Source organism: Anser brachyrhynchus, assembly GCF_964034855.1.
Source record: "Anser brachyrhynchus genome assembly, chromosome: 15".
Classification (NCBI taxonomy): Eukaryota; Metazoa; Chordata; class Aves; order Anseriformes; family Anatidae; genus Anser; species Anser brachyrhynchus.
The window spans coordinates 7,300,842-7,310,866 of record NC_137733.1 but is presented as its reverse complement, the minus strand read 5'-3'; positions in this window follow the sequence as shown (position 1 = coordinate 7,310,866).

Genomic DNA, 10,025 nt, shown 5'->3' with positions numbered 1-10,025 from the left:
TGAACCCCCCGAAAAAAATCCCTGATCCTGTGGAAACATCTTCGAAACAGACCTGGCAGATCGTGCTTCAGCAGGTGTCCTCAGAGTACCAACAAGTAGCAATGTTATCTTTGTGTATAAAATCTGCTGTGAAAAAAGTGTTGTGTATAAACATGGGGCCTGCTCTCGTCCTCTTCCTAACACCTTCATCCACCTACAGAAAAGCCAGTAAAGGCCACAGGTGACAACTGCCAGTTTCTGTACTTTCCCTTCATATCCATACCTATGACCAGACAAAGGTTAACTCATCTTCCCTTCACCTTTCTCAGTCACATGGATGGTCCCAAGGTAGAGCCCACTCTTCAGGCACCTGGTCACCAGAGCAATAAGTGTAGGGGTCCCTTAAGCCCCTTAAGTCCCTTAAGCCCAAACCACTTCAGTGTCAGCATTTTTGCCTCAGTATTTTTTTAAAGAAATTACCCTGTGATGAAATAAGCAGCAAGAGCTTCTTAGATGGCTAAGCAGTTGGAACAAACAGGAAAAAAAATGGTATCAGACCCTGAGCTGAGGTTATGCTTATTGAAAATAATGTTGAAAATGACTCGTCATGACATGAGAATTTGCTGCATGTGACAGATAACAATGTATGGTGACAATAAAATTTACAGTACCATGAGGGATGGCAGGGTTTCATGAGTGCCTAGCAGGGAGCAAAGGTAGATAAAGGTAGGCTCAAGAAATGGGAAAAGAAACAGAAAGAAGGACAAAAAGATGTGCAAATCATGTGGCCAGGGCTGTTCAGGGTGCTTGCTGGCAGTCTCGTAGTTCATCCCCACAGCTGAAGCAGGATGCTGACTATGTCACACAGGGCAAACCTGCCTCTGTGGCCACAAAGGCCAGGGTGGGGCGCAACTGGAGTGCTTACCGTGGCTAGCAGGTGAATATCAGGAAGGATTTATCAAGCAGCCCAGCATTACCATGTCTGTGGCTATTTCAGGCCTGATGACACTGTTTTCTTCCGGATATCTTTTCATCATGTTAAGGAAGGAAATCTCAAAAGATGAAGAAAAATTCCTGCTCAATACAGATAACAGCTCTAGCTGTTTTGCATATACTGCAGTTATGGCTCTCGCTGCCAGGACAAGTCGTTTAACACCCGGGGAGCAGACCTGTGGTAGGTAGCAGGGCAGCGGAAGGCATTGCATCCTTGCAAGGCTGCATCAGACCACCAGGTGGCAACAAAGCACCGCGAAAACAGTGAAAGCGACAGCCCCAGCCCTAGCTGCTCCCGTCCGGGCAGTTAGGCCTCCGCAGCCTCCCTGCCTCCGCACCCCGCTTCCTGGCCGGACCCCCACTTTCGTGCTGCAGCGGGGTTGCTTATTTCATTCCTAGCAATATTAGGACCTAGTGATTATTGTTAATAACGATAGCGTTGGTAGGGCTGAATCAGTAGCAGATTGTAGAATAAGAAATTCTATGCGCTGGCTCAGGGTTGATAGTCAGGTTGTGGCTAATGAATGGGGAAAGGCCTAGTTGCAAGTACTTCATACAACAAGTCCCAGGCGAGAGGACTGGGGAGCAAAGAGGAGGAGGAGGCATGCATGGCCTAACCCGATGAGTGCTGGAAGGCCCAGCCAGTTCTGCTGCCAGGCTGAGCTGGGAGGCTGCAGGGGGAGGCAAGCAGTGACTGAGCTGGCAGCGGGTGGCAGGGAGCAATGGCCAGGTGAGCAGGAGTCGGTACCGAAGTGCTCTCCCGAGCATGCCTACGGGCTCTCTGCCAAGCATGTCTCCAGATGGCTTTGCCCAGCGCTCAGATTTTTGAAATATCTCCCCCTTACCGATGTCTCGGTGATAAAGCTGGGTTAGTGAGCTCCTGTGCTTTCCATCTGTCCTTATTTTATTCCCCATTGGCTGGGATGCGTTCAGTGTCGTGGTTTCTACTGTGCCCCACAAGGGTGTTCCCATACAGGAAACTGATCTGTTGCTTGTCCAATCCATGAGCAGCCTTTGCACTTCTCCTATCTCTTTTCCCCCTGACTTTGTTGCATTACTGCAGTATTGGCAGTTATTTAAGGAAACAGGAAAGCAGGGAAAGAAAAGGCTTGTTAATTTGAATGTGAATGGCTTTTAAACATTATTTTAATAGACGTTTTCAGAATATTAAGCATAGTGCATATGTTTCTTTCTCGCTTGCAATAACAGATTTTATGACCTTCCTCACTGCCAATAAAGTGGTTAAACAGTTGTACAAAAATGCCTAGACAATGTTAAACAAAAGAGACACACGGAAAACTATTACAACAGGGAGACAGAAGGGAAATGTTTAAGTGCTGCTGCTATCTTAGCAAGACCACATTTACATCAGGATATTCCAGTTTGTGTCTGTGGAGACTTGAAACCAAATTTGAGATGCTGATTGAAAGTACCTGGAAAGTTTCCAACTTTGAAGTACGTGCTGCATTTTGCCAAGCCCGAAAATTAAGGAATAGAACAAAAGCAATTATTTTGCCATCTATGCACCCAGTAACATGGTGACATTGCTGTAGGGAGCTGCCATCAGTCACTCCTTTAAGTTCATTCCCATGCACTGAAAGAGTTAATCGTGCCGTAGCAGTCATGGCAACAGCTGCCTTTGATAACTGATCTTGCTCCCACGACCATGCATTGCAAAGGCAGGATCAGAAAACTAATTGCAGCAAAGAGCAATGTGTTCTAATGAACTTTGCTCTGTTTCTTTCCATTGGTGTGGTGGTAAGTGGCTCCATTTCTTTCTAAATACACTTCTTTGTTACTTTCATCAAAAGATGTTGCATGAAAATAAAGTACAAACCTGCATCACCTTTTTAGTGTGTGTGTGGTGTTTTGTTTTTTTCTATGCTGCTTATAACCTGTGGGATGTAATTCCTAAAAACAATGTTTTCCTGCAGACTTTGAAAAAGCAGAATGGAAGAAATGTTGATAAGACCTGTTTTCAAAGAAAAAATATTTAGTTTATTGAATGCAGACCAGCATAAAGACTGTTGAATACACGAACTTTTAAAAAAGGGGTTACATGTTATAACTCAACTGACAAGAAAGCAAGAAACTTGATTATCTGTTCCATAACACTAACTGGCTGGAATATAACTTAATTTTTCCTGTGAAGTATATTTCCTTGGAAGTATATTACTGTCAGCAGTTTTTAAGGGCTGCTGATATTAATATGCTGTCCAGCATTTCACTCTCCAATTGAATTGAGATCTATAACTTGATAAATTACCATTTAAAGTATTTTCTGTATAACTAAAGTATGATTTTTTCTCTTTAAAAGTTATATTTTTTCTTAAAAAATCAAAAACTATCCAAAAGCACTACTTTGACTACAAATTGTTTTCAATTTTCTATGAATGTGATATGTATCCTAAGTGCTACAAAGATAATAAATATCTAAAGCACTGCAGATAAAGATGTTTACTCTTTAAAGAGTTCATGTAGAAGAGATTCTGTTGCTATCAGAATACCAGACTGCAGAAACATAAAATTACTCAGTTCAGATCTATTATGGTCTTCTCTATAAACTGAACTATTAAAAAATAAATAAATTGCTAAATCAAAGTATAAAAGGACTTAAAAGATGGCAAGGTTAAGTGAAATTGCCCACATAAATACTGCACATGGAGCCCTACTTTGGTTTCATCCATTGTATGGGCTATAATTTAGCTCTTGACACAGAAATAGCTGCTTCGGAGGAGTTAAAGTCCCTGACCCCACCCGGGACCCCACAGGAGAACAGCAGAGCGGGGCCAGATGCAATGACTGGGGCCAGACCCCCAGAAAGGGATAAAACTCCCCTTTTCCCCAGGGGGAAAGGGATAAGCCCAGGCCCACCGGTGATAAGCTAAGGGATGGTGCGCTAGAATCAGAGGGACTGTGTGCTAGTGAGGTCCTTTGGTCTGCTCCACAAGGTGCTGCGTGCAGTGAGGCGCATTTGAAGTGCTTCCACACAAATGCACGCAGTATGAGGAATAAAATGGATGAGCTCGAAGTCTTGGCCCAGTCCCACAGCTACATCATTGGCATAAGCGAAACCTGGTGGGATGAGTCCTGTGGCTGGTGTGTCGCAATAGATGGTTACGGGCTCTTCAGGAGGACCGAGGTGGGGGGGTGGTGATGTACGTGAAGCAGGGGCTGGACTGTGTGGAACTTCAAGTTGGCGATAGCGAAGTTGAGAGCCTCTGGATAATGCTTAAGGGACGAACAAATAAAGGGGATGTTGTTGTGGGAGTCTATTACAGACCACCAGGCCAGGATGACAATACCGATGAATTATTCTTTGCGGAACTAAGAGAGGCCTCGAGATCAACTCTCCTTGTCCTTATGGGGGACTTCACCTTGCCAGATGTTACCAGATGTCAACTGGGATTACCACACGGCCGCCACGAGCAAGTCCAGGAGGTTCCTAAAGCACCTAGATGATAACTTCTTGGTGCAGGTGCTAAGGGAGCCAACTAGGAAAGGTGCCCTCCTAGATCTGTTGCTGGAGAACAGAGAGGGTCTTGTGGGGGACGTGGCAATTGGCGGCCATCTCAGTCATAGTGAGCATCCCTTCCAACTCGGGATATTCTGTGATTCTATGATAAGTCAACGGCAATGAGCAAGGGCACTGCAGGACATGCTGTTGGACGGCTCACACAGCTGGTGTGCTGCAAGGGCGGCTACAAACTGTTCCAAAGGGATTGACAATGTCTCTGCTGAATAAGGAGAGATGCTGAGGCCCAAACCAGCTTTTACGGGATGCTGCAGTTGCCTCATGGGGACTAGGCAAATTTCTCAGGGCAGTGTGCTGAGTCTAGTCACTTGACACCCTCATTGATGATTTCTTAAAGTAGCTAGCCCAAGAGTCGATAAGAAGAGAAACAACTTGGCTTTCTTGAACATTACACCAGAAAACATTCTTAACGTTGCTGTTGATGAGTTCAGGAGATGTTCATATCCAAGAGATGATCACAATACACTTAGTATCAACATCTGTGTTAGCAATAAGGACAAAACATCAAACATCATTGTGCTAATTTCAAGCAATGGTAGTATGGGAAAATTAGGCAGCTTATTAAAAAGAAGAGGTAAGGGGCATACAAACAGAAAATCTTAGCAAGTGGCTTAAGGCCTTTTTAAACACCCCTTAAGGCCTTTTTAAAGACCCAGGGGCTTAAAGAAAATGCATTCTACCTGTCAAGAAAGACTTTAGTAAGAACAGAGAAAACTTGGTATGCTGAAATAACAAGGTGAGGGAAGATAGTACAAGCAACAGGGCACCCTTCAAAAACCTAAAGTTAAATGAGAAAAAAAGGAGGGATCACAATTTCTGTCTGATTAAAAGTAAATACACAATAAATCAGGACAAAAAGAATTTGAGATACAACTTCCTAAAAACATCTAAACTAATAATAAATCCTTTTCCAATTACATTAGAAATGGGATGCTTGCCAGGGAGTCTACAGGGCCAACAGATGAGCATGTTTCAAAGCAGATCTCAGAGAAGATAGAGCAATAGCAGAAGAATGAACTGAACTTTTAACAACTTTGTTTACTGTGAAGGATTTTATTAAGGCTCCCAAGCAAAGTCCTTATATCTGAAAGCATAGGATTACCTTTCACAAGTGGGTGTGCTTGGAGTATTTGTTCATTAGGAAGGAAATTAGTAAATTACACAATCCAGATATTATTCAGCCTGGAGTTCCTGCATGTGGATGGAAGATTTGAATACTAGCTGTGGTGCATCGCTCTTCATACAATCCCAGGATAATTTAAGCTGTGAGAGACCTCAGGAGGGCTCTAGTCCAACCTCCTGCTCATGGCAGGGCCAGCTCTGGTGTCAGACCAAGTTGCTCAGGGCATTATCCATTCTGGGCACAGAAATATTCAAAAATAGAGACTGCACAACCTCTCTCAGCAACCTGTGCACCACCCTAACTGGTGAAAAGAAATGGTTCCTTAAATCGTGACAGAAGCTCTCTTGTATTATTTTGGGCATAACACTGAACTTGTCAAGGCCCAGTAGTTTTGATGTAGGTTGGAAGTTAGGTTGGAGTGTGGGGTTGGATTAAATGACTTCCAGAGATCCCCTCCAATTAAAAATATTCTACAATTCATATTTGGCAGAACTATTTTAATTGAGTGCTCTGTATCTATATTAAATTATGCAGTCCATTTAGTTTAACGGAATTAATATTAACATATGCAGAATAATAGACCTATGTGAAACCTGAACAGTATGGAGCCTCCAAGTAGAGCACATTGTGGAGGAAATGGGGATCTCTTCAAAGATGCACACACCATTAGAGGCCAAGTGGAGAGGTGACCTGTAGCCTGCTTGAGATGTTTCAGGAAACAGAACAAAAAGGACTTTTCCCCATCTAAAAATCAGACAAGGAAAGGGTTGGAAATAACTTACTCATGATCAGCTGTGAGCCTGCAAATACTACCTCAGGCTCCCAACCTAAGCAGACAGTCCTTATGCTACTGCTGAGCTTTTTCCCTCCTGCAAGTTCATTCCATTTAAATTCCCAGAAGATTTATTGCATTTTTCTTTTGAACAATTGCTCTTTCATTTTGCCCCCCTGCTGAGGTCAGAAAGTTCACATAGTCCTATGAAAGTTGCCTTTGATACAAACCAGCTGCAGCTCTATAGTTTTTATTACTACATATTGTGGTGTTCAAACCTACCTCCCACTTTTTATACGTATAACCCTTAGCTGCTGTGCTTTCATTCTGTTAAATAGCATCCTGTTTGTCCTTCAGGTTGCTCATACATCTCATCCCTCCTGCCGCTATCCAGACAGACTGATGGCTAATATTTTTCCCCCTCTTTGCCAAGCCCTCACCCTGACTCCCTCTTCTGCCATCTGGTACAACTTCATTGTTAATTTTGACATTGTTATCATACTGCTAAATTTGGTACTTTAAATGTGGCACCAAACTAAACCAGTTTAGCAGATGCCTCTCACCATCACTGTGTGTCTTGTTGGGATAGTCTCACGCAAGCCTTCTCAGCTTCTCACATTACTTGTGCAATTTGGCATTTTCATAGCCACTACTGCACGGTTGTTCATTTTTCTTCCAGTGCACTGTGATATATTGTCGCCTGCCAGGCACAAGCCTTCTGGTCACCAGCCTGTTGTCCTCCTATTCACCTGTTCTCTTCCACTTTAAACAGTTAAGCAATTACCTAGCTTTGCCATGAAGATGTATCTTTTTCACTCTGTTTTGCGTTTGCTATCAATCTCCTGTTTTTATCCTGTGTTGCTTTACCTTTTCCCATCTTCCCAGAGGGAAAGAGTTCTGCAAAAACTGAGATTTGAAATGTTTTAAATCTTCTTGCTGTATGAATAAATTTGCCATGTTCTATAGCTCCTAGCTCAATATAAACTGCATGCAGTATTTTGCAAAATTCAGCTTCAGTTTCTAGAGCTAGCCTGACTGTCCTGCCTTCCTGTGGCTGCCAAACTTAGCATTAATGTTCAGGAAGACTACCCCACTTCCATTTGTCTCTGAGCCAGCAGCCCCAGGGCTGTTGATCCATTGGCTTGGAATTCTCCTTCATTTTCTATCTGAATCATGAGCCAGCGGTGACTTTGTCCTCTGTCATATAAAGGATATGCCTAAATCATTTTAAAATCAAAACAAGTGCCTGGTCAAAAACATTTTTGCCATCCATTTTGTTCCACCAGGAGAGCTGGTAGAATGGAGTTGACTTTTACACCTCCATGGCTTTGTTAAAACTGCACGTTCTCAGACCCATTTCCCTCCTCAGCAGCAGCACAGTAGTACAGTGAAGTAGTCAAGAAGATGTATATATGATAGCATATTCCCTTCTTTACAGTGCACAGTGACAAACGGCAGCCCAGCATAGGTTATAAATTTCAGGTGCTTACATTTGGCCTGGAAGTGTGAATTTCTCGTGACTAACTCTAGAAAACCTACTCATTTAGAAATCTGCAAGATACGTGACTGCCTATAGACACATGAACCCCTGCCCACACATGAGCCAAACCGTAGCAGCTGGTCACTAGTGTACTTACAGACCACCACAGGCAGGGCATGACTCAGGTCAGCTTGGATTCTATTGAAGCTGCATTCCCTTACACTTACCATGGTCTGAGGGCACATACAACTACCACAGCTCTGTAGGCATGGAGAAATGGCTGTCTCTGATTCCTCAGAAGACAAACCGTATTTTTAAATGTTTTCCCTTAGAAAATTATGTATGTCCCAACAACAATCTTGTTTTAAATTACAGTCTTTAACATCACCAGCATTAAAATAGGGATGCTAGAGTGCTTCTTTATGAAAACTTAAATAGCCAGCCCCCCAGCCCCTCCTGTCGACAAGCTTTTTCTTTCTGCTACTTCTAGTCTTGAATGGAATTTGGGAATGTTTTTGTATACAAATGCAGATCCTCTACTGGCCTGGGTCACTCAAAGCTGAATGCTTGACAGTCCTTTTTTTTTTTTTTTTTTTTTTCCCCTTATTAGTGACCTTCTCCTTATTGGAAAGTGCATTTGTGATGCTGAAATTTATTTTCTCTTCAGTAAAAATAAAAAAATGAAACCACCAAAATAATACAAAGAACTGGTTCTGGTTTGTTGATGTCATCTCTGCCAGACATACTGGCCCCAGCAAAAAGCCGTCCTTGTATAGCCAATATAAGTAGCCTCTCCTATTCCTCTCTGGTAAAGTCTATTTTCCCAATAAAGCACAATTTCTGCAGAGAGAATATACAGAAACATGAAAACCAGGATACAGAACTTTTTCAAACACATTTGCCTGGCCACCCCTTTCAGAGCTAAAATCAGACTGCCAAATCATATTCTATCTCTTACAATGCATGGGCATATGGATGAATCCTATTTATGACAATAAAATACATGGACATATGAATGAATAAGCAACATTATTTTTCACACAAACATCACCAAATGTACATGGTTTACTCCTCTGCCAGGCAGAAACTGAAAACTACAGTCATTTAAACTGCCTAGATTCTGTCCATACAAATATATTGATAATAAAAGGAAAAATATATTCAAATGAGAAAATGGAAGGGCAAGATGATACCTGTCAAGAGTTAAAATGTTATTTTCAGAGCCTAAGCCAAGCTATTTGTTTTGAGGAAGAAGTCAAATTTTCATTAAATCCAGCTCAGATTTGGTTGTTCAGCTATAAGGGCTGGGATGCAATGCTCATAAGGTCTATACGATTTCAAAAGACTTTGCAGAACTATTGTAGGGTGAGTGTAACCCTAGCAATGTTGCCAAAAAAATGGAAGAGATACAAATGAATTCATCTGTAATTAGTGTTTTAGGCACCGCCAAAGGCATAGTGGGATATAAACTTTCTATGAATGTGGAAGCCAGATGTCTGGGTTATAAAAGAGCGTGTTTGACATTTCTCAGCACTGCTACATTTATTGTAGGTACTTTTGTTTTGGGGCAACCATTTTGCCAGGCCAAGGAGTCTATGAATATTGAAAAACTTACAATCTGCCAGTAAGGCTTTGCTTCTTTAATTTTAGCAATAAAGAACATAAATTTTGCTTCTAGAGTTCTGCTTAAATGAATCTGTAACTTCTTGTAATAATTTAAACATGTCTGAGCAAAGTTAGCATTGGAAAAAGTAACAAATATTAATTAAACTTTCACCTTACACCAACCCAACAGTCAGCATCTTGCTTGTGAAGAAATTCACAATTGTAATTCACTGACAGAAAAATTTCTAATTCAGGGTCAGAAATGGATACCAAGATCCCTTGCAGCAAATTAAAGAATGAAAGTTTTATCTGGGTAGCAAGCATCCTTTATATTAGAAATATTCCTTCCGTGAATGGGGAAAAGTTTCCTATTTACCCATTAAACATGATATGAAAATAACTGTATAGAGCAAAGCAATTTAACAAAAGGCACAACACAAGAAAGGGAGGGATATAAAACTACTTGGCGTGATATAGAGCAGGTGTGCATCTTTGCACTGATTTGTTCTGGAGGCGTTAACCCTGGTCAGCAGCTTGA